We start from the raw sequence: 25,641 nt of genomic DNA on the forward strand, positions 1-25,641 counted from the left end.
AAGCCCATGGCAGCAGAATAGGAAGCCTCCAAAGAAAGAGCCCTTGGCACTAGAATAGAAAGCCTCCAAAGAAAGAGCCCTTGGCAGCAGAATAGGAAGCCTCCAAAGAAAGAGGCCTTGGCAGCGGAATAGGAAGCCTCCAAAGAAAGAGGCCTTGGCAGCGGAATAGGAAGCCTCCAAAGAAAAAGCTATTGGCAGCAGAATAGGAAGCCTCCAAAGAAAAAGCCATTGGCAACAGAATAGGAAGCCTCCAAAGAAAGAGGCCTTGGCAGCGGAATAGGAAGCCTCCAAAGAAAAAGCTATTGGCAGCAGAATAGGAAGCCTCCAAAAAAAGAGCCCTTGGCAGCAGAAAGGACTGCTGGGAGATGTGTGGGATGACATTAGGGGTACATATAGGTCAGTTTATGTGCAATAAACACCTGTTGGAGCACTCAGCCACTGACGCGGCATGCCTTAACACATCATCATTTTGTCCATGTCTGATATAGTTTAACTGAATTGTATTATACAAGAACATAAAGATTTCTATTCTCTTACAGTTAGCAGTGTTGAAAATGATGTACGGGTATACTGAAGACAGAAGGAAGCATATATTTTAGGACTATAACTATTAGAGAACTCCCATTCCCACTGTGTAGAAAATATTTGCTATAACTGATTGCATGGCAGATTACTGGAAGCCTCTGAGAATGATCAATATGGATTAGTTTGAATATAAGAAAAAAAAAAAGAAAAGCTCAGTCCACATAACAAAAAAATCTAGTTTAAAAATGCATCAAAGTTTACAAAAAAAAACAAATTAGTTTTAATTTAAATAGAGACATATTTTTGTAATAATGATATGAGAGCTTGAGTTAAAACTTTGGGGTTATTCTATAGAATTAAAAACAAGAGGCCAGAAAAATGTATAATAAGTGATTTAATTGTAAGTTTTATTTTTTCACATAGACCTGTAATTATTAATAAGTACCATTAAAGTAGAAACGTAAAATACCAAAAAAAAAAAAAAAAAAGTTTACAAAAGCAGTAAGAAGTTCCATAATTGTATTTTATGCAGGGCATATTTTCATTGTTAACAAAGTTGCCTTTTTTATGTTTTTTTTTTTTTTTTTGTTACATGATAAATGGCAAAAATGCATTAATTACATTTTCTGCATGGTCCACACCAAAATCTTCAAAAGCAATTTATTTGCCCAATTAGGAAAAGCCCCAACAAATGATTTAAAGCTTTGATTTATAAAGACAATTCAAAGAGAGTTTGATATATAGGTTTTTAAGTCCACAATTACTGCAAAGAATCCCCAAATACTCTGAATTCCCAAATAGGTTTCTCACTCCCTAATGCCCGGACAAACAGGTGGATTTATCTTGTATAGGGTAGCTTTAATGAACCTATTTTGGACTCTGAAGTTGGGTGGATCCACTTCTATTCTCAGTCTCTAATTGATGGTGGCTTTAAATAGATGTATGGATAAGACACCAGTGTCCTTGAAGTTCTTTCCTCCAAAATATGAGAATAGGAAGCCTCCGAAGAAAGGGCCCTTGGCATCAGAATGGGAAGCCTTCAAAGTAAGAGCCCCAAAGAAATAGATCAGAAAGGACTATTGGGAGATTTGTGGGATGCCCAAATACTCAGAATCCCCAATTAGGTTTCTCACCCCTCCACTGCGTTGACAAACAGGTGGATTTATCTTGTACCTGGTAACTTTAACTAACCTATTTAGTCCATAATTGATGGTGGCTGTAAATAGGTGTATGAATAAGATACCAGTTGTTTCCCCGAAGTTCTTTTCTCCAAATTATGAGAATTGGAAGCCTCCAAATAAAAAGTCCTTGGCAACGGGAAAAGGTAGCTTCCAAAGAAAGAGCCCTTGGTAGAAGAATAGGAAGCCTTCAAACAAAGAGCCCTTGGTAGAAGAATAGGAAGCCTCCAAAGAAAGAGCCCCAAAGAACGAGAGCAGAAAGGACTGCTGGGAGATGTGTGTTATGCCCAAATACTCAGAATCCCGAAACAGGTTTCTCACCCCTCCACTGCGTGAGAAACAGGTGGATTTATCTTGTACCTGGTAACTTTAACTAACCTATTTAGAACTCCACTTATTCATAGTCCATAATTGATGGTGGCTGTAAATAGGTGTATGAACAAGATACCAATTGTTTACCCGAAGTTCTTTTCTCCAAATTATGAGAATAGGAAGTCTCCAAATAAAAAGTCCTTGGCAACGGGAAAAGGAAGCTTCCAAAGAAAGAGCCCTTGGTAGCAGAATAGGAAGCCTCCAAAGAAAGAGCCCCAAAGAACGAGAGCAGAAATGACTGCTGGGAGATGTGTGGGATGCCCAAATACTCAGAATACCCAAACAGGTTTCTCACCCCTCCACTGCGTTGACAAACAGGTGGATTTATCTTGTACCTGGTAACTTTAACTAACCTATTTAGAACTCCACTTATTCATAGTCCATAATTGATGGTGGCTGAATAAGATACCAATTGTTTCCCCGAAGTTCTTTTCTCCAAATTATGAGAATTGGAAGCCTCCAAATAAAAAGTCCTTGGCAACGGGAAAAGGAAGCTTCCAAAGAAAGAGGCCTTGGTAGCAGAATAGGAAGCTTTCAAACAAAGAGCCCTTGGTAGCAGAATAGGAAGCCTCCAAAGAAAGAGCCCCAAAAAAAGAGAGCAGAAAGGACTGCTGGGAGATTTGTGGGATGCCCAAATACTCAGAATCCCCAAACAGGTTTCTCACCCCTCCACTAACAAACAGGTGGATTTAACTTATATCATGTAACATTAATGAAAAATTTTCGGACTCTGAAGTTGGGTGGCTCTACTTCTATTGATAGTAGCTGTAAATAGATGTATAGATAAGATATAGAGAAAAGAAAAACAATAGAGCGACTACGAAGCCAATCAAATTAAATCCAAATCATGGAACAAAATGTAATTTTTTTATCCAAATATCATTTAGAATTTTTGCAAATTCAATTAATATCTTCCCCAGAATAGGAGCCCAGTGCATGTAAAGGAAGGTTTAGGAGTGCCGCAGGTTGAAGATGTGAGGAGTTTGCACTGCTAATATTTCAAAAAGTCCTGGGGGTAGTTTTATTAAACTCATGGAGGGAAACATAACTTGCAAAACTTTAACCAGCTCTCAAATGTAAATTAAATTTAGCCCTCATATGTCCCATTTTACTAATACAGATGGGCCTTAGTATCAAAGTGTCTCAATGAAGAACTGTTCTTTCTCCCCAAAGCAACAGATCAGATACATCGATGATAGTTGAATTAAGAAACTCTTACAATATGACTACTAATGTCTACCCCCTCCAGGCGTTCCAGGCCTGAGTGGTTTTTGCCAAATTATCCCTTTTTCTGAAGTCACAGCTGTAGGATTCTTTGATGAGGCTCGGGACGGGCAGCTGGATTCAGCTCCTGCCCATTGACTCTTCCAACTCTAAAAGACCAAGGAACGACAGAAACAAGGCAAACACGTGAAATACCAAGATAACCACATCAAAGTATTTTGTATTTCTGTTTTTTTTTTTTTTAGATGAAATTATCTGATCTTGATTTTACACATGGCGAAAACCCGACCTGTTGTATCACAACTGCCATTCGAAGCATGTATCTGAGCAATAAGTACGCCTGTCAGTCATCTCTCGGACTGCACAAGCCATGCCCTCGATCTCCAGGCCGTGCCCAATGACTTTAGGACATAGCAGTTAAGATGTACATAGTGTGACTGCATGCATTGTCTTTTGTAGCAAACACTGATGCTCAACGGAGCAGCTCAATGCACACAGGGCCTGGCTACACTACGTGACTCCATACAACATGTAGTAGTGTGTAAAACATTCATGAGCTGCCATTCAGGAATCTTCTTGACAACCAAAAAAAATTAAGGTGAAAGTTCAGAGAAATGAGTCGGGTTTTTCCGAGGGGACAGCTATTCCTCCCACACAATGGCGCGCTGCGTACTTTGTTTGTAGTAAGGAAGATTCATCACTTTGCAATCGCTTTTCCGTATCTTTGTCTGTCCCTTTCTACGAAATGTTTGCACGCATATTCACAGCCTAAAGAATAACAGCTCCCTGATGTGAGTGGCGTTCAGGAAATGGAATTAATGTGTATTTTTCAAAAGCTTGTTATAACACAAATGTGCTTTCTACATTCTGTAATTAGCAGCATGGGAGATGTGAAAAAAAATAAAAAATAGGCAAAAAATATAAATATATACAAAGATATATAAATATATAAATATATATAAAAAAAAACAAAAAAACGGTACAGTTGTCCATTCGGTAAACGATTTCCTCTATCTATGCTAAAAGAAAAAAAAAAAAAAAAGACTGCTTTACTGTTTAAGATTTTTTTTTTTTTTTAATTTAGCAGTGAGGGAGAAAATCTTTTGGTTCACCCATTTTTACATACTTTTTTTAATTCTAGATAATACTAATTGTAAATAAAAACCGTTATGTCTATGTTCATTTAATACTATGCAAAAGGTTATGCTGTATCGCTGTTCCTCCTCCTGCAGTGTGATACTGGAATGTTTGTGGTTTCAAACAAGCAAAATTAAAAAAACACAAAAAGCAAAAAAAATAAAAATAAATAAAAAATTACCAATGTACATGATTTTATAACGAGGACACAGTGATGCCGAGCTCCTACTCTTGCTGCTCTGACTGTCTTTTTGGATGACTCGTGGCAGGAGCACAAGTGAAAACATTTAAGCGTTGAAAAAAAAAAATAAAAAATAAAATGAAAAAAATAAATAAATTCACAAAGCAGCATGAACCTGGTGGTCCGGAGTCACTATTATTATCTGCTTGTATTGTGTCACATCTGACTGCTCACACCACAGCACATTCCTATGATATGCAATGAAATGGACATAAGGACACATGAACTGTCTGTAGGCCAGCAATACACAGACATGCGTTCCCAGAGTAGGGATCGACCGATTATCGGCAATGCCGATATATCGAGGGCTGATATGCACTTTCCTCGATATATTGGAATCGGCCCCTGAGGTTACCGATATTGCTGATATTTCGGGAAAGTGCTTGTACCGGAGTGATGTCTGCAGCTAGAGGCATCACCACGGTACCGGCGTCCATAGCCGACGGTTGGCTGACTTGTAATGACAACCAATGCGGCTGAGAAGCCGCTCAGCTGTCATTGCAAGGAGCGGGAGGGGACGTCCACCCCCTCCCGCCGCTTTCCGCACCAGGAGACCCGGGCATCCTCCCTCCACCGCCACCGAAGAGAAGACCCAATCAAAGCCGCATTCGGCTCTGATCGGGTCTCCATGTAAAAAACCCGTAAATTATGTCATGACATCACTTCCGGGTACTCGGCACCAAATTAAAAAACTGACAGCATTCAAAACAGCCAAACTTGGCGTTTTGAATGCTTTTCAGTGCCGAGGAGGGGTTTGGGGTCTTTTAGACCCCCAGATCCCTCCACAAGGAGTACCTTTGGAAAAAAAAATGTTTTTTTACATGTCCGAAAATATCAGCGGATACTGATATCTAATGACCAAAATATCAGTATCGCCATTAAAAAAATTATATCGGTCGATCACTATCCCAGAGCACTTAAAGCGCAATCTAATGGTGCTTTTCCACTGCCTGGAACAGATTGGTTTGGCGCTTTTCCACTGCATGGTACGTGTTAGAACGGTTCTGTACGGTTTGGTACAGCGGCGCTTTTCCACTACATAGTACGGCTCGGTACGGCTCGCTTAAACAGTACTACCTCGGTTGGGGTTCCAAGAGGGCCGTACCTATACCATATCCCACAATCCTTTGCATGCAGCCTTGATTGTTTGTCACTACTAGCCACTGATTGGTCAGAGAATCGTTGTAATCCCACCCACTTACTACTTTAGAGGAAAAGCAAACCGAGCCGAGTAGAGCCTATACAGTGCTGAAACGTGCTGGCTCGTACCACGCAGTGGAAAAGCAAACTGAGCCGAGCTGGGCCAAGCAGTGCCGAGTGGAGCCGAGCCGGAGGAAAAGGGCCCTAACTCTCCATTAACCACTTTACCTCCGCAAGACTTTACCCCCTTCATGACCAGGCCATTTTATTTTTGCAATACTGCACCGCGTTACTTTGACATTTGCGCGGTTATTCGACGCTCTACCCAAAATAAATTTATCCCTTTTCTCCCACAAATAGAGCATTCTTTTGGTGGTATTTGATCACCTCTGGGTTTTTTTTTTTTTTTTTATTGCGCTAGAAACAAAAAAAGACCAACCATTTTGGAGGAAAAAAAAAAAAACAATATGTTTTACTTTCTGCTATAAAGCTTATCCAATCATTTTTTTTTTTTTTAAATATCTAATTTCTTCATCAATTTAGGCCAATAAAATATGTACTCTGCTACATATTTTTGGTGAAAAAATTGATTGATTGATTGATTGATTGGTTTGCGCAAAAGTTATAGCGTCTATAAACGACAGCATATTTTTTAATTTTTTTTTTACTAATAGGCGACTTAATGCGGGACTGCAATATTGCTGTGGACATTCGGACAGTAACTGACATATTTTGGGGACCAGTGACACAAATACAGTGATCAGTGTTATAAACATGCGCTGTCACTGTACTAATGACACTGGCTGGGAAGGGGTTAACATCAGTGACGATCAAAGGTTTAACTGTGTTCCTAGCCAGTATTTTTCTACAGTGTGGGAAGTGCTTTTACTAGGGGAAGGCATTGATCCTAGTTCCAGCTTTGCAAAAACAAAGGATCCATGCCTTCCCTACTGACAGAATGACGATCTGCCTTTTTTACATAGGCAGACCGTTCTGCTGGATCGTCAGAGGGTGCCGGCGGACATAGCGGCCGCCGTACCCGCCGATCGGCTCCTGCTGTGTGTGTAGCTGGAGAAAGCTGGCTGTTGCGTGCATGTGCGCCCCCTACCCAGAAGTGCTAAAATATATAGATATGTATATATTTTTTTATATATATATATATATATATATATATATATATATATACTGTATATATATACACACAGCATCTCACAAAAGTGAGTACACCCCACACATTTTTGTAAATATTTTATTCTATCTTTCCATGTGACAACACTGAAGAAATTACACTTTGCTACAATGTAAAGTAGTGAGTGTACAGCTTGTATAACAGTGTAAATTTGCTGTCCCCTCAAAATAACTCAACACACAGCCAATAATCTCTAAACCGCTGGCAACAAAAATGAGTACACCCCTAAGTGACAATGTCCAAATTGGGCCCAATACGTTATTTTCCCTCCCCAGTGTGATGTGACTCGTTAGTGTTACAAGGTCTCAGGTGTGAATGGGGAGCAGGGGTGTTAAATTTGGTGTTATCGCTCTCACTCTCTCATACTGGACACTGGAAGTTCAACATGGCACCTCATGGCAAAGAACTCTCTGAGGATCTGAAAAAAAGAATTGTTGCTTTACATAAAGGTGGCCTAGGCTATAAGAATATTGCCAATACCCTGGAACTGACAATGTCTGACCGATGTCTCCACCCATACTCCTTGTTTGGCGGTGGCTAGGCAGTGCTTTCTGGATCGCGCTTTCCTGCGTGGTGCAGCAACTCCTTCCCTGCCATGCTCTCTCTCTCTCTCTCTAGCCCACAGGGAAGTTGCTGCAAAGTGGACCATGCCCCTCGCCAGACATGCATCCACTCTTCTTACTTGCAACAGGGCCCCAGCTGCGCCTTCTCTCCCGGAGCCAGCTGTCCTTCTTTGCCAGGCAAGAGAACTGTCCCGCTGTCACATGCACGGTCAACAGTCCTCTCCCCGACACATGTGCAAGTAAGGCCCACCATACTGTCTCCGAAGATAGTCCCACTGCCTCTCCCGGCATGGTTGACTGCAACCTTCACAGTATTACTGCAGTTGCTGTATAGAACAAATGTCCTGCTGTCAAAAGCACGGTCAACATCAGTCCATATAGCCTGCACACACACCTGACCCCTGGCACTCCACTCCATGTACCCCTGGCCGCCATTTTCTTCGTCCCTATTTGGACCTTTCTCTGTTAAGTAGCTGCAGCTTCTATTCACCGACATAGATCTCTTCCCTGCTCTACAATACTTGATACCAGAGTGCATCTCATAACTGAAGTGGAAGGTTTCCGCCATTTTACAGTAGTGAGTGGGTGTCTTAATGCATAGAATGCATTTCGATAAAAAAACAAAACAAAAAAAAAAACCTTCAGCCTTTACAACCCCTTTAAGCTTACTATTAACATAATGAAGAGGGATCACTGGCTGCTTCCAATATTTGGCATTGGTAATTCTCGCTGCCAGGAACATGTAACATCAGCTTCGCTGGCTTATTGGGGACTTCCTCAGGTATTTTCAGGAGAAAATACATCTTTTAACCACTTCCATACCGCGCGATTTCTGGCACTCCGCTCCTACATGTAAAAATCATCATTTTTTTATTAGAAAATTACTCGGAACCCCCAAACATGATATATTTTCTTTTAGCAGAGACCTTAAGGAATAAAATGGCGGTCATTGCAACTTTTTATGTCACACGGTATTTGCGCAGAACATTTTCAAACGCGTTTCTTTTTGGGGAAATAAAAACGGATTTATGAATTGAAAAAACAAAACACTAAAGTTAGCCCAATTTTTTTGTATAATGTGAAAGATGATGTTACGCCGACTAAAAAGATACCTAACATGTCACTCTTTAAAATTGTGCACACTCGTGGAATGACGCCAAACTTCGGTACTTAAAAATCTTTATAGGTGACGCTTTAAATTTTTTTTTACAGGTTACCAGTTTAGAGTTACAGTGGAGGTCTTGGGCTAGAATTATTGCTCTCACTCTAACGTTCGCGGCGATACCTCACATGTATAGATTAAACGCCGTTTACATATGCGGCCGCGATGAACGCATGCATTCGCTTTCACGTGCGAGCACCTGGACACATTTTTTTTTTTTATTGTTTATTTTTTTTTTGATTTTTACACTTTCCCTTTAATTTTTTTTTGTTGATCACTTTTAATTTCTATTACATGGAATGTAAACATCCCTTGTAATAGGAATAGTGAATGATAGGTCTTCTTTATGGGGAGATCTATTCAGCCAAGATCAGTGTATTAAAAACTGCCAGGCCGGGCGTGACGTCATCACATCACTCCCGGGCCTCGGAGAGTCATAGAGACTACCGGGGACCATTTGGTCCTCGCAGTCTCTATGGTGACACTTCCGCGGTGGCCGATTTCTTCTCTGGCTCCCCAATCGCGAGCCCCTAGAAGCACCAGATGTCCCCTCCCACCGCCTGTAAGAACGATCAAGCGGTTGAACAGCCGCTATGATTGTTCTTTTAGTGAAGGGAATCGCCGGCTGAAAAAAGTGATATCTGAATGATGCCTGCAGCTGCACCCATCATTTAGATATCCCCACTCAAAGCCCTGGACGTCATATGACGTCCAGAGGTATGGAAGTGGTTAAAGTGTCACTAAACCCACATACCCAGGTTTGGACAACTTTTTTTCCCTTAATAATAAAATCATAATTGTAAATTTTGTATTTAAGAGAGAGAAACAATATTGTTGGGAGTCTGGCGCTCCAAGATTCCAATGTTTGAGAGTCACCTGGACTGTTGGCCTTCAGAAGGAGCTGTTAGCTCCGAGCGCGTAGCCTCGCTTTCTAGTCTGCACGGATCCTGTGTTCGGGACTCCACGCCCCGTACCATTGGCGTCACTTCTGACTTTGCGTTCCATGTTGGCCAAACGCGGAAGCACTACGGAGGAACACAAGCCCTTCAGCCCCAGTGATGTTGGAGCGATCAAGTCCCCCAGGATACAGCAGTAGTAGAAAGACCTCCACTCCTAGAGACGGCTACAATTTCTTACCTGTTTTTAAGTGTTTTTAATCTTTTGCAATAAACGCATTCCTTATAATACTGCACTTAGTGGCGCCTACCCCTTTCTTCTCTCTTGAATATTGTATTTTAAATTGTGTAATATTAAAAATTGTTTAATGATCTACATCAGTTGAGTGTGACAAATATGCAAACAAATAAAAAAAAAATCAGAAAGGGGCAGGATACAGGAGAGAGACCAATATGTGTGTTAGGGGTGGGACACAGCACCATCAAAGAGGAGGATTTTGGACTTTAAATGAGGTGCGTGAAAACAACCGACCTTTAGTCGCATATACTCATCGACCAGTCTGCCGAATAAACCTGTCACATATACCTGTCTCGTCTACATAAAAAACGGGTTTGGTTGGCACGCAGTTGCAAACGCATGTGTAAGCTGCAAGGCCACTACGCGGCACCCTGTTTTACTTGCAGTCCTAACACTACTGATATAACAGTTTCTCCACAGTGGGAGCACATGCTGCCTAATGGATAGCTGAGGGACAGGTGGGCCTGGAGGTTGGCACAATCTCCACTTGGTGGCCCCAGCCCCCACCTATAACTGGCCTATAATAGAATATTGCAATATCCCCATTCACAAACAAATAGCTATGCAATAGCCATTGGGTGAAACTAAATACCGGGCACAGGCCGTGTAGGGCTCTGCGTCTCCCTTTAAATGAAACATCAAAGAGGAGGATTTGGGCTGGTTGTTTTCACGCACCTCATTTAAAGTCCCAAATCCTCCTCTTTGATGTTTAATTTACAGGGATGGAGACGCAGAGTCCTACCCGGTCTGTGCCTCATTTAAAGTCCCAAACATCTTTTATTTCATGGGACAAACCACCACCTTTAACCCGCTTGCCGACCACCCTATAGCACATTTACTGCTACAGGACGGCCGCTCTGCGCAGGATCACGTACAGTATCTCACAAAAGTGAGTACACCCCTCACATTTTTGTAAATATTTTATCTTTTCATGTGACAACACTGAAGAAATGACACTTTGCTACAATGTAAAGTAGTGAGTGTACAGCTTGTATAACAGTGTAAATTTGCTGTCCCTTCAAAATAACTCAACACACAGCCATAAATGACTAAACTGCTGGCAACAAAAGTGAGTACACCCCCCAAGTGAAAGTGTCCAAATTGGGCCCGAAGTGTCAATATTTTGTGGGGCCACCATTATTTTCCAGCACTGCCTTAACCTTCCTGGGCATGGAGTTCACCAGAGCTTCACAGGTTGCCTCTGGAGTCCTCTTCCACTCCTACATGATGACATCACAGAGCTGTGGGATGTTAGAGACCTTGCGCTCTTCCACCTTCTGTTTGAGGATCCCCCACAGATGCTCAATAGGGTTTAGGTCTGGAGACATGCTTGGCCAGTCCATCACCTTTACCCTCAGCTTCTTTAGCAAGGCAGTGGTCTTGGAGGTGTGTTTGGGGTCATTATCATGTTGGAATACTGCCCTGCGGCCCAGTCTCCGAAGAGAGGGGATCATGCTCTGCTTCAGTATGTCACAGTACATGTTGGCATTCATGGTTCCCTCAATGAATTGTAGCCCCCCAGTGCCGGCAGCACTCATGCAGCCCCAGACCATGACATTCCCACCACCATGCTTTACTGTAGTAGAGACACACTTGTCTTTGTACTCCTCACCTGGTTGCCCCCACACACGCTTGGCACCATCTGAACCAAATACGTTTATCTTGGTCTCATCAGACCACAGGACATGGTTCCAGTAATCCATGTTCTTAGTCTGCTTGTCTTCAGCAAACTGTTTGCGGGCTTTCTTGTGCATCATCTTTAGAAGAGGCTTCCTTCCGGGATGACAGCCATGCAGACCAATTTGATGCAGTGTGCGGCGTATGGTCTGAGCACTGACAGGCTGACCCCCCACCCCTTCAACCTCTGCAGCAATGCTGGCAGCACTCATACGTCTATTTCCCGAAGACAACCTTTGGTTATGACGCTGAGCACGTGCACTCAACTTCTATTGTGGACAATGGTGAGGCCTGTTCTGAGTGAAATCTGTCCTGTTAAACTGCTGTATGGTCTTGGCCCCCATGCTGCAGCTCAGTTTCAGTCTTGGCACCTGAGACCTTGTAACACTAATGAGTCACGTGACACTGGGAAGGTAAAATGGCTCATTTTCACTTCATCTGATTCCTTAAAACTAAATATATATATATCACCCTGTGTAGTGATTAGATGAGATAATGTGACCACTCGCAGTGATAATAATCCCTGTGCAGATGGTGAAATTAAGTTCATGAAATACAATAATCCAAAGGAATAATAAATAACAATCAAAAAATGTCCAACAAGTAAAAAATGTCCAACAAGTAAAAAATATAATAAAATTGCTTCAGCAAGTGGCCAGTGAAAAAAGTTCTATCAAGAAAAAAAGGTGCTCAAGTGCTGGAAGTTGTGCATTAACATGCTGCCATGGTGAGGTGAATTGAGTGACTCTTCCTCTCCCCCAGGATATCAAACTTACCGGACAATGTGGACCCCTAGACCGTATAGCATAAGGGTCAACCAGGCTTAGTCCGGTCAGAGAATCCGGCAGTTATCCTTAAGGCTAGTCTGGGACCTTTAAGGGACTCCTTAGGAACTCAGCATGTCAAAGGATCATAGGAGAGAAAAGGTCGCAATAGCGTGATATTGCTTACATCAACGTGAAATTTATTGAAGATAAGGTAAAACACACTCACATTTCCATAGTTAAAATCAAGCTCTGTATGTCAGGCAGGTAAAAAGTCCTAGGACAATCGCGGTGTGCTGCGGGATCTCATGGTCCCGGCTTGCGTTCCACCGTTACCGGATCTGACGTCACAGCGAGCGTGGGACCGGAAATTGCATTGACGCGTTTCGCCCTCCTCCAGGGTGTTGTCACAGACGTATTTCCGGTCTCTGGACAGGAAGGGTTTATATACCCCTTCGTCCTCTGATGTATCACACGCTTCCTGTTCCTGTTGGGTGTACAGGCTTCGTTTACACCCAACTGGAAGCCATATCCAGCTTATTAACATGCTGCATTTAGAAACATCCTACTACAGGTGTATGGACGGATGCCCATTAGAATGCAAATACTCGCCATTAAATTATATTGGCTACTAGTTACCAATTTGGATAATAATTCCCGTCATTCTAAGGGATAATTGATTCCATTACGGCCACCTTTGAATAGTGAATGTATATGGGAAATCATAATTCCTAAAAGATTTCTGATTGGCCCATTTATTAAATCAATAGTTAACAATTGTTTTATATAGATTAAAACAGGGAAAGATGTTATTTATCAAATATTTATCTTCTAGATGGGATACCGTCATCAAATATTAATTAATATTAAAATAAACATATATATGCCCCCTAAAATCCATATAGTTATTGCAAAAATCACATAAATCACATACAGATGTTGCAAAAAATTCCATATCAATATTATTATGTTGGAAGATTAATAAATCATTAAATTGATACTAATTAATTATTAAAAGTTCAAAAATTTAAAAAATTTACAAAAAATTTTTTACATTTTTTTTTACATTTTTTTCCCCATAACATCTTAGTTCTAAAAATAAGGAGATAATAATTTAATGGTCCATAATGTGTATATGTATCTTAACCCTTTATGGTGTCCCCCTAACACCATATATTGGGTGACATCCTTTAGTCACTGTAAGTTCCACAATCGTTAATAGCTCTAAGAATTAAAAAAATCTACAAAATGTGACATATAAAATCCCAAAATATCTGATCCTGAAACGTTTTGTGAACTGCATATAATGTTTTGTTAAAAATAAATTACCAATTAGATAAAAAACAGTTCAGGTCGAAATCAATATTCAACCCATGGGGATGAAGTGTTTTTAAAAAATATATCCATCTTCCTTCATTCTGTGAAATCCCCTGGGTTAGATTCCCTCCTCTCCAGTTTGGTACTAATTTGTCTATTCCACAAAATGTTAGTCCCGTGGGGTCTTTATTATGAACCAATCGGAAGTGGTTCGAAAGACTATGTTTCTTGAACCCATTTTTGATGTTAGTTACATGTTCACGCAAGCGGACCCCTAATGGACGAGTGGTCCGTCCCACATACTGGAGTTTGCATGGGCATTCCAAGAGGTAGGTCACATGTGTGGTAGCATATGTAATGAATTTATCAATTTTATATGTCTTTCCATTACTGTTGGATCTAAAATTAGTAGTTTTTCTCACTCTGTGCTTGGAAGTTTTGCAGATCACACAGCGCCCACATGAGAAAAAACCTACCTGGTCCCAGAATGTCCCCGGAGGTTTAGGGGGATTTACAACATTCCTGGCCAGTCTATGTCTCAAAGTAGTGGGTTTTGTGTAGATGAATTTGGGTTTTTTTGGCAGTACTTGTTCAAAGACAGGGTCTTTATGCAGAATATACCAGTGTTTTTGTATTATTCTTATATTATTGAGTCAATTTTTAGCAGATTAGGGGAGTACTTGGATTGCTTTTTGCAGCCCCTAGCCAAAACCTTTCCATCCTATCTACAGGATAGCAAGGAGGTTCTAAAAGCATTAGAACATATTGATACTAATGAACATCAAATTTTGGCAAGTGTTGATGTGGATTCCTTATATACCAACATAAACCAGTCACATGCGTTAGAGGCAGTTAGATGGGCCTTGGAAAGGTCCAATATGGAAAATGAGCAGCTAGAATTTCTCCTACAGGGATTGGAGTTGGCTATGAGTGAAAACTTCTTTTGGCATAGTGGTAATTATTACCGGCAGAAAAAAGGCGTAGCCATGGGCGCGAAATATGCCCCTTCAGTAGCCAACATTTTCCTTAGTAAATGGGAGGAAGAAGTCATCTACAGCAAAGAAAGACCGGAACTAAGGCTTTACAAACGATACATCGATGACATCCTGATAGTTTGGGAAGGCAGGAGATACCATCAACTTCCTTGATTTAGTTATCTACAAAAAAGCTAACAAATTAGGTACCAAAACCTACTTCAAGGAAGTCGATCCTAATGGGTATATCCCAAAACATAGTTGCCACCATCCAAGATGGCTTAATACAGTACCTAAAAGCCAACTGATCAGGATCGTAACTGTGATGATGAGAACGATTACAACAACCAAGCTGACATCATCATTCAAAGATTTGAAGAAAAGGGGTACAACACCCATTCCTTGCTAAGAACCAAAGAAGAGGTACGCCGATATGACAGGAAGGAAATGACTAAAACACGGCCTAGGACTAGGAATAATAATTATGGCACTGCCTTTATGACCGGTTTCTCCAGACAATATAAAGATCTAGAAAGAATAATACAAAAACACTGGTATATTCTGCATAAAGACCCTGTCTTTGAACAAGTACTGCCAAAAAAACCCCAATTCATCTACACAAAACCCACTACTTTGAGACATAGACTGGCCAGGAATGTTGTAAATCCCCCTATACCTCCGGGGACATTCTGGGACCAGGTAGGTTTTTTCTCATGTGGGCGCTGTGTGATCTGCAAAACTTCCAAGCACAGAGTGAGAAAAACTACTAATTTTAGATCCAACAGTAATGGAAAGACATATAAAATTGATAAATTCATTACATATGCTACCACACATGTGACCTACCTCTTGGAATGCCCATGCAAACTCCAGTATGTGGGACGGACCTCTCGTCCATTAGGGGTCCGCTTGCGTGAACATGTAACTAACATCAAAAATGGGTTTAAGAAACATAGGGCCGGATTTAAAGAAACTGCAGCTTCAAACATCTATGACGTGTTTCAGTTTCGCCGCGTTCAAATCAATTAACTGGCGCTGCGGCGAATTGGCGAGTAAAACAGCAATAATGAATTCCGCCGTCAGCGGGATTCACTTACGATCGCGGCTTCGCCAATTCGCAAACTTATGTCTTCCTGCTTATAGCAGTTTCACATAGCGATGTGGGCTAGTGGATTAGTGCACACATCACATGTCTGTAATTCATCTCCCTCTGCTGTAGGTTCGAGGCTTACCATCTCCACCTACTTTTTTTATTTTCTTTTTTTGTTTATATTGCTAAAATGGAACGGATTACATCATATATATTGCTAAATAATGTTACACTCAGAAGCGCTTGCAAGCTTACACCATTTTAAGTGTTTTTTTGATCTTGTCTGTGTGTCGAATCGATCTTATGAAGGAAAGTACCAAAGGCAAGTGACCAAACCCCTACCCTACTTCAGGGCAAGATGAAACCTCACAATTTTACCATGGTCTTCTTCCCACATTCCATACAATGTTTAGTTCTTTAGCTATATGTGCTTTTTAGCCTTAACACACTCCATTTTTTCCACCATACAGCTTTATTCTGCACAATAGCTAAGTGCTTTGCAACTTCACTGCAGTTCACAACGTCATGGGTTCAAATCACATCACTACACTTGGGATCTCTTTTCACTCTCATTTTTTTAAACAGTTTTTTTAAACTATCTTGAATTTGGGGGGGGAGGGGGGTGTCCTACCCAAATTTCAAGCACATCAATGGAAACAACACAATTTTGATTTTATGAGTGTGGTCCTAGTTTTATCGAGATGCAATTCTTTACATATTTACCATGGTTCTTACAATTTCTTGACCAATAAACATAGGTGTCTGATATTGGACTCTCTCCATATTTCAACAACACAGGCCCTCATAGTCCAACACTACATTTGCCTCACACCTCAACACAACACTGTCACATCCCTACTCTACATTACAACCCCTCACATCACCAGTACAAGCAGCATGCAAAGTGCAAAACTCCGGCCTTGGCAGCTTAATGGGCCATACACTAACAATTTGTCTAGACTTTTTCCTGTAGACTTAACCAAACCATATAATAGAAGCTCAAACCTCAACACTTTCAATTTGGATGCAATCAGGCAGGCCCTTGCACTACATAGAAAATGTCAATCGGAAGGATAAAGTCTTCTCTAAATCTTACAGTGTGGATGGCCCTTTTGTCTGTAGGCACCCACACAAAACAAAAAAACACATGTTCAATTCTAATGTATTTATTTATTTGAGAATGACAGCAGAAGGAGGGATGCAGCAAAAGAATATTGTCACTCTCCAGTCCGTGTGCCTTTACAGCGCCAGACCACGATCTTTGCTCCATGGCTACGGGATTCTGATGTCTTCCACAACTTCCGGCAGAGTTCAGAATCCATTCTGCACCTCTACCAGCTCATAGGGGACAGGCATGGCAAGGTTGCTGGGCAGCTTCCAAGCCACTTTCGAAGTTCCAGGGTGTTCATGTTGGTCATTGGCCATGTGCCTTACCAAATATCCACTGACCACAAAAGAAAATGAGTGGAGTCCATCAAGGTGGGTTTCTACCACCTACACCCGCAAGCAGTACCACTCCTGGAAAAATAAAACAAAGGATAAGACATTTCATAATGAAAATCACATCTTAATGCCTGTTTGCTTCATTCTGAACTTCATTTAATTTCGACATCACGAGTGAAATAACACATTTTATGCCAACTTACACAAACCAGAAATCATTAATGTAAACATTTGAATACACACCTGTGACGCCAGACAGCCCATCACCACAGGCTTCCCATGGTACGTGCCATGATTCCAAGATGTTGATGTTCTGGAAAATTACAACACCATAAGATACCAAGCAGCCGTTCATGTTATCAATAACTACACAGGTGGCATAGACACAAATAAACACCTGCCAGCTCTTCTCAGCCCTTTACACTATTCACAATACCAACATGTTTATGGTTAGAGGTGCATGTTTTTGCTCAAGTAACACAATTTTACCAATGTTGACTACACTTTATCTACAATGGCAAGTGTCATTGGCAGATGATAATCACCCTCTGTCTCCCTGTGAGTGGCACCTCTGCTAACTAGCTAATTAATACACATGCCCTATCTTGACCGGTTACAGTACTTACATGTAAAGTGGCTAGCAACCAGGGTATTCCGGGTGGCCATACCGGCAGCGGTGCTCCGCCGCCTGGGGGCCGCCGGCTGACGGACCTCTGGCTCCCTCTCCTCCGTCAGCTCCCAAGAATCATCCCGGGCAACGCACATGTTGTGCAACACGCAGCACGCCAGGATGATCTTGGAAGCCTTTGTAGGAGAGTACAGGAGTTCACCCCCAGGCCGGGCCAAGCAGAGAAACCGGGACTTGAGAAGACCTATGGTCAACTCAATGATACTCCGGCTTCTCCGCAAGGCCCTGTTGTAATTCCTCTCTGCTGGGCCCTGGGGGTACCTGATTGGAGCCATCAGCCACGTCAGCTGCGGGTAACCAGCATCCCCTGAAAAATAAGAAAAATATACATTAGTTATTCATATCATGTGACTTTAGATGACTCCTCAAAATGGGAGACAATTAGGCATTTTACTAAACAACCTGCTCGTCTGTTTGCAAAAAATCATATGAAACATCTCAACTCTGTCTAACTGCCTAAATCACTAATACAAATGGGAAAAAGGACACACAAAGTGGTGGGTTTCTCTTGCAAGTTACAACTTGGCCCCTATTCTGTTCCTATTACATTAGCCTAGGTCTTACTTCTGGAATATATCTGCAACTAGAGTGAGGAAACCAATATTGACTCACTTATGCAAAGTACTTTGGGGATATGGCAATACCATTGGAATCATTTGTAGGTTTTCTTTGGGTGGCTAGAGGACACCATTTACACATTGGTTAACCACCTTCATTGGACTCAAAGACAACTTTGCAAATCTTTCTTTTGTGAGCTGCTAAGCTGCTGATCTGGTTGTGTGTGAACAGCCTGACAACTAATAACACATCCATTTTAGGTAGGCTTTGCTTAAATCAGGGTGTACACCGATGTAGCTTATTCCTATGTCTATGTAATCTTACAGTTTATGTTGTTAAGACAAAATACTTTACCAATAAGCCACCCTTCGGGCATTTGTCCACTTTCAAACACCTCGTACAGAGTACTTGTTCTTAACATACTGGAATCATGGCACGACCCTGGGTGACCAGTGTTGACACTCATGATGCGCTGTTTGGCGTCACACACTAATTGGACGTTCACAGAGTGGTACTGCTTGCGGTTCCGGTATTCACTTTCGTGGCTCCTTGGGGGCCTAATGGCTATGTGGGTGCCATCGATTGCCCCTAGGATTTGCGGCATGTGTGCCCGCCGGTAGAAACCCAACTTGACTTCATTCCACTCATTTTCATTCTGTGGCCAGTGGATAAAATTGGGCACTATATCCACTATGGCATTAATGACCAACATGAACACCCTTGAAACTGTGGGCTGGCTAATGCCCATGATACTTCCCGAAGTGGCTTGGAAGCTGCCACGCCCTAAAATATACAAAGTGGCCAGCAATCTGGCCATGCCGGGCACCGCATGGCCGCGCTGTGTGTCCGGGTCAATTTTCTCTGCTATGAGCTGGTAGAGGTGTAGAATAGTTCCTCGCTCGAGCCGGAACTTCCTCCTGACATCAGAATCCCGCAGCTTGTCCAAATAGATCCTTGGAGCAAAAATGCGTGGCTGGCGAGGTAAGGGCACACGGACTGGAGGTGCTGCTGCTGAAGGTGCTGCTGCTGCTGCTGCTGCAGCTTCCCCACCTTCTGCTGCCTCCTGTGCCAGGGCCTCCTCAAACAAGGCACCAATAAATGCCAGCATTGCACCATCTAATGCGTCTGGGATATCGTCCTCCATTTTGAACGCGCAAATTCGCGAATGCGCAGATATATATAGAAACGGCCGCTAATTATCACACCTGTGAGCCAGCTATAAAAGGAGCACATGGCCAATATGGCTGCTGGATGTTATAGATCGATGTTTCTTATGTGCTAGCAAGACCCTGTGACCCACAACCTACATTATCTGGAGGTAAGACAATTGTATCTCTCTCTCCCAAAAAAAAGGAAGGAGACAATTTGTACTTATCTTGGGTGTGCTTAAGTTGTCTATGGTGAATCCCCTCCAACCCACAATAGCTTGGGAACCCCTCAAGTGTCTTTTAATCATTGGCAGTTGGCCCCATGTGCATGTGGTTTGGACATGTGTTTTCTCATGTTTGTTAAAGGTGTGCAGTCTAGATTTGGCATCTAAACCTGCCCCCTTACCTTCCCAGCTTCCAAAGACACCATTTTTGCTTTCCTGATAACTGTAATTTATTATGTGCACGTATGTAGGTCATGCGATTTCTCATGTATGTTTAATGTTTGCAGCCTCCTTTTGCCTATAAAGGATTACACCACCACCACCACCACCACCACTGTGTTTGTGACATTAGGTAAGTGTTTGGAGGGCCTCGTGTGATTTGTACCCCTATGCGTTTTCTTATGTGTTTTTTTTTTACATTTCTTTGCAGCCTCTTCTGCTCTTTGCCACCACCACCACCACCACCACCACTGTGTTTGTGCCATTAGGTAAGTGTTTGGAGGGCCTCGTGTGATTTGTACCCCTATGAGTTTTCTTATGTGTTTTTTTTTTACATTTCTTTGCAGCCTCTTCTGCTCTTTGCCACCACCACCACCACCACCACCACCACCACCACCACCACCACCACTGTGTTTGTGCCATTAGGTAAGTGTTTGGAGGGCCTCGTGTGATTTGTACCCCTATGCGTTTTCTTATGTGTTTTTTTTTTACATTTCTTTGCAGCCTCTTCTGCTCTTTGCCACCACCACCACCACCACCACCACTGTGTTTGTGCCATTAGGTAAGTGTTTGGAGGGCCTCGTGTGATTTGTACCCCTATGCGTTTTCTTATGTGTTTTTTTTTTACATTTCTTTGCAGCCTCTTCTGCTCTTTGCCACCACCACCACCACCACCACCACTGTGTTTGTGCCATTAGGTAAGTGTTTGGAGGGCCTCGTGTGATTTGTACCCCTATGAGTTTTCTTATGTGTTTTTTTTTTACATTTCTTTGCAGCCTCTTCTGCTCTTTGCCACCACCACCACCACCACCACCACCACCACCACCACCACCACTGTGTTTGTGCCATTAGGTAAGTGTTTGGAGGGCCTCGTGTGATTTGTACCCCTATGCGTTTTCTTATGTGTTTTTTTTTTACATTTCTTTGCAGCCTCTTCTGCTCTTTGCCACCACCACCACCACCACCACCACCACCACCACCACCACCACCACCACTGTGTTTGTGCCATTAGGTAAGTGTTTGGAGGGCCTCGTGTGATTTGTACCCCTATGCGTTTTCTTATGTGTTTTTTTTGTACATTTCTTTGCAGCCTCTTCTGCTCTTTGCCACCACCACCACCACCACCACCACTGTGTTTGTGCCATTAGGTAAGTGTTTGGAGGGCCTCGTGTGATTTGTACCCCTATGAGTTTTCTTATGTGTTTTTTTTTTACATTTCTTTGCAGCCTCTTCTGCTCTTTGCCACCACCACCACCACCACCACTGTGTTTGTGCCATTAGGTAAGTGTTTGGAGGGCCTCGTGTGATTTGTACCCCTATGCGTTTTCTTATGTGTTTTTTTTTTACATTTCTTTGCAGCCTCTTCTGCTCTTTGCCACCACCACCACCACCACCACCACTGTGTTTGTGCCATTAGGTAAGTGTTTGGAGGGCCTCGTGTGATTTGTACCCCTATGAGTTTTCTTATGTGGTTTTTTTTTTACATTTCTTTGCAGCCTCTTCTGCTCTTTGCCACCACCACCACCACCACCACCACTGTGTTTGTGCCATTAGGTAAGTGTTTGGAGGGCCTCGTGTGATTTGTACCCCTATGCGTTTTCTTATGTGTTTTTTTTTTACATTTCTTTGCAGCCTCTTCTGCTCTTTGCCACCACCACCACCACCACCACCACTGTGTTTGTGCCATTAGGTAAGTGTTTGGAGGGCCTCGTGTGATTTGTACCCCTATGCGTTTTCTTATGTGTTTTTTTTTTACATTTCTTTGCAGCCTCTTCTGCTCTTTGCCACCACCACCACCACCACCACCACTGTGTTTGTGCCATTAGGTAAGTGTTTGGAGGGCCTCGTGTGATTTGTACCCCTATGAGTTTTCTTATGTGTTTTTTTTTTACATTTCTTTGCAGCCTCTTCTGCTCTTTGCCACCACCACCACCACCACCACCACTGTGTTTGTGCCATTAGGTAAGTGTTTGGAGGGCCTCGTGTGATTTGTACCCCTATGAGTTTTCTTATGTGTTTTTTTTTTACATTTCTTTGCAGCCTCTTCTGCTCTTTGCCACCACCACCACCACCACCACCACTGTGTTTGTGCCATTAGGTAAGTGTTTGGAGGGCCTCGTGTGATTTGTACCCCTATGCGTTTTCTTATGTGTTTTTTTTGTACATTTCTTTGCAACCTCTTCTGCTTTTTTTGCCACCACCACCACCACCACCGTGTTTGTGCCATTAGGTAAGTGTTTGGAGGGCCTCGTGTGATTTGTACCCATATGCGTTTTCTTATGTGTTTTTTTTTTTTCCTTTTCTTTGCAGCCTCTTCTGCTCTTTGCCCACTACTACCACCACCACCACGACCAAGTCTGTTTGTGCCATTAGGTAAGTGTGTTCTGTAACTGTTCACTAATTATACTGTATATGAAGAGCAATCTGCAAATCCTGTTTTTTCTGTTTTCTCTTTTGTCATTTCAGATTTAGGAGTTTGGGGCTCTTTGCTGCTGCTGGACAGCCAGATTCTCTGCCCACCTCGTGCTCCCATGGCCCCACCCACTGGAAGGATGAGAAGGGCCAGGGGGGCCAGGGGGGCCAGGGGGGCCAGGGGGGCCAGGGGGGGCAGGGGGGGCAGGGTGGGCAGATCGTCTGGCTCTGGTGTGAGGGAGGCTCCAGCTGTATCCATGAGGGAGTCCACCATCCCCATCCCGGAGGAGGAAGCCGGGGGAGGTGTTAACACACCAAGTGGACAAGCTGGCTCTTCTGACAGTAGTCCTGGAGCGGGTCCGTCCACCAGAGTCAGCTTGTCCACATTAACCCGGCTTCCCCGTTTCACCCACAATCAGTGCTGTGCCCTGGTCCACGCCTATATGGCCAGATATCAGGCGATACATGGGACCAGGGCCGCGTCTTACTCAGTAACAGAGAAGAACAGATTGTGGGATGAAATCCGGGATGCTGTAAATGCACTGGGTGAAGCACCTCGCCACCGTGACAGTGTGCGGAAGAAGGTCAACGACATCTGTGGGTCCGTTCGGAAGAAGCTAATTGCATGGGCTGCGGAGGGTCTTTATGACCGTCAAGGTCGGCTGGATGAACGTGCACGAAGTTCTCTCTGGGATTATCAATTACCTTTCTTGAACATCATAGGACCCGATACCATCTTTCCCAGAGAGGACTTAGATTCGGATGCTTTGCACCGAGGTAGGATATTATCTTGGATGTCAATTGTGTGAGTTGTTTGGAAAAGATTAACTACTATCCTATGTGTGACATTAAGAGAATGTGATACTTGCCCTTCCAATTGTCCTTTTTTTGTTTTCCCCAACCTGCAATTTGTTCATCTGTAGCACGGATCTCAGCCCCTCCACAGCCCATGCAGCTTGGCGAACCAGACGGACTCACAGGTGTTGACATCAGTGCTGACCCTCCTCCTGGTAGGTCCAATATCATACTGTGCCAAACAATGTAGATGTTTTTTTTTGGCCAAGATAGCTCATATTGCTATGTCCTTTACAGAAGATCCGCAGCAGGGAACACACCCAGTGCAGCTAGGCCTGGAGGAAGGTGTTGGTATGTCTAGTCAAATAATGTTTTTTTGAATCTTATTAACCCCATTAACACACATGTTTTTTCTTAGGAAAGAGTGTTGCCTTTTAGATGTTTACCCTGCAAAACACAGTTGACAGCATTAATGGGTGCCGTCATTAGTAGGCAGACCAAGCCTTCTTAACCTTTGGGAGGGTTTAGCAAGTGTCCTATGAGCCCAGGAAAGCACTTTTGAATGTTTGGCCTCAATGCTTCATTCATGAAGCTAGGAGGGCAATCTGGCCATAATCATTACTGACTAAGGTTATGTACTAAACATGTTTTTTTTTTTTTTTTTTAAAAGAACATCAGGCCCCTCTTGACGTTGCAGCTGGAGTTGGATCAGGAGCTGGCGACGATTCTGCATCCAGTGCTGTGGTATGTGATATAAGGGAACAAGGTGCACATGTAACATTTCAATGGTAGCATTGATTTTGGACTAGATGTGGCTTACATTGTGTGTGTTAAATTAGTGCTATGACATTCTGACGATGCACCAGCACAACAAGAGTTCTATCTTGAACATCAGGGAATTATGTTATAATTTGGTGTGCCACTAATGTTCCAAAAACATCCAGGATCTTTAAAGTCCGGCCCGTCTTTGATTTTCCAGGTCCAAATTCATGGGTATCGTTTGGTTGGGTTGTCCTCTAGCCGATTGATGGCAAGATTTTAGACAACATACGTAGATGTATAAAGTCATTGGTGTAGTAACAGATTTACCAAAAGCATAAACAACCTACCACACCAGGGTTAATTGGGAACACCTTCATGTTGAATCTTTTTTGCCTTTGTCATATTAGTCCTACCAATATAATATGTACCCATTATCAGAAGTGTTGCTAGCTTGGATAATCTTACAATGAACAAGTACTCATTAGAAGCACATCAAACTTTTCAACGTTCTGCTTGGGGTGTTAAGTTGTCAAACTAATCTGAAATATTTAGTCATGATGTTTGATAATGATTTGGTCTATTTCTTCTGCTTTCAGGTAGCCTTAGATGCAGAGGGATTGTCACCTACCCAACTTCGTCCATCTATGCTGGATGTAGCCGAGAGGCTGCTTGATGAGTATCAGGTCCAAAATGAGTTAAGGAGGCGTACTCAGCAATCTACTGAGGCAGTACGTCTGCTCGGGCTCATACAGGAATCTGTAGCAACAATGGTACAGGTTCACCAGGATATGTTACAGGTTCAACAGGATATGCGTAACAGCTTGGTAAGTTTAGCAGACCAGCATCAACGGGATCGGCAAAGTGTTGACACTCAGGTGCTGGCCACACGCCAATGCCTGTTTGGATCTGAAGATGCCCCATTGGCAGAGCCCTCCCAAACATCTCACTCACCTGCCACTGCAGGTTGTGGTAGTGGGAGGGTAATGCCAGTGTTGGCCACTTGTCAGGCAGCTGGGGATGGGACAATTCCTCCTGTAGCCACTCCTAGCACTTCACACTCCGTTCGGACTCCCACACCCCTCAATGAGCAATCCTCCTGCACAACCTCAATGCGCACTGGTTCCACAGTACCCCTTCCACCTGACTACATTCCCTCCACACCTTTATCACTTCACTCCTCCCCAGGCCGTTCTTCTTTTTTGTCACCAATGCGACATGTCGTTTGCCCCCGCACCGTGGACCACAACAACCAATCAACCACCACTCCCCACACATCTTCACAACCCTTGCACCACCAGCAGCATCAAATAGCCTTGGAGCAGCAACGATCCCATCTCATGGTAATGGCACACGTTACCCAAATTCTTAGGCTGAGCACAGAGCAGATGGGACTATTGGCACAAGATCTTCAGTCTGGGACATTTCCAGGGTTCAACACCCTGCATCAGCAGCAGCCTCAGACACAAGATCTGATTCTAATGGGCCACTTTACCAGAACTCTAAGGCTAACCCCAGAGCAGATGGGACTATTGGCCCACCATTTGATGGCAGGAACCTTTCCATTGCTCACCACACTGCTTCAGTCACCACCACCACCACCAACTTAATTTCTTTTTTTTTTTTTTTTTTGGTTTTGTTAATGATT

Source organism: Pelophylax lessonae (genome assembly GCF_965119305.1).
Source record: "Pelophylax lessonae genome assembly, chromosome: 8".
Taxonomy (NCBI): Eukaryota; Metazoa; Chordata; class Amphibia; order Anura; family Ranidae; genus Pelophylax; species Pelophylax lessonae.